We start from the raw sequence: 1,195 nt of genomic DNA, 5'->3' as shown, positions 1-1,195 counted from the left end.
TGAGTTTCTGCTTCAACCATCAGCTGCCCAAAACCAATGCGGACATGCCTGGCTGAGACTTTGGCCCAGTCTTGTGAACTGCTGTGTGCCTGGCACCTGGGTGCGTGCTGCCACGGTGAGGTCATTGAGTTGTCCCCACCGCTCGCATTCCTTCCATGAGACATCAGTCAGGCCAGCACAAAGGTTTACGGAGCACCTCCTGTGTGCCAGGCACTGCTCTAGGCACAGAGGACATAGTGAGCACACCCCTTACCTGCCTGGGGGAGACAGGGATACACAGGAAGTGACATATATGACATGTCAGATGGTCAGGAGAAAGAGGTGGGGAGAGGGTTGCAGCCATGGGCCTGGAGGGTCACTGAAAAGGTGAGGTGAGCAACACTTGGAGGTGAGGGGCGAGCGCCAAGGTAACAGGGAGGAAGCTGCAGCATGAAGGTCCGGAGTGGGAGCCAGCCTGGTGGATGTGGAGACAGCAGAGGCCAGAAGAATAAGAGGGGAGAGGGGAGGAGACCAAGGGGGCAGTGAGCGGGGTGTGCGGTGGAGCAGGACTGGGAAGGCAGTGCAAGAACTTGTTATGCTGTGTGAGTGCCGGGAAGCCCGGATGGGCCCTGGAAGATAATAGAGTATATTAGAATGTCATGCCTGCTCTAATATATAGGGTAATGTCTTCCATACAGTATCACACACTATTATATAGAAGACACAATAGCAATACGTAAGAACACACACAAGCACTGGCAAGTGCACTCATGAGATAATGGATTTGATGGCATTTATTCACTGGGAAGAGTGGGCCCTATCGGTCCGCAGCATCAGGACAACCTATGGGCTTTCCAAGTGCTTCCCCACACAGGAGTTCACCAGAGCCCGCCCCAGGGGATGAGGAGGAAGCTGTCCTTAGTGCTTTGTATGGAAAATGAGAAAACACAGTGTGTAGAGTTTGGGTTTTGCTCAGGGCACAGCTCTGGGAACTGCCCCTCTGCACTGTGACCTGAGAGCCAGGACACCAGCCACCTCCCACACCCCCCACACACTCGTCCTCATAGAGACCAGACACCCAGGCCCAGGCAGGTGAGTGACCTCCTCAGGTCCCTGCACCTGGTCCTCAACCTCCTGACTCCCAGCCAAGACTCTGTAAGGGCCCTGCACAAACACAGGGGCAGACATGTCCTGTGCGCCTTTCCCCACTCCTCCT

Source organism: Myotis davidii, unplaced genomic scaffold, assembly GCF_000327345.1.
Source record: "Myotis davidii unplaced genomic scaffold, ASM32734v1 scaffold165, whole genome shotgun sequence".
Lineage (NCBI taxonomy): Eukaryota > Metazoa > Chordata > Mammalia > Chiroptera > Vespertilionidae > Myotis > Myotis davidii.
The sequence above is the reverse complement of the archived record's forward strand: the minus strand, read 5'-3'. Positions refer to the sequence as shown.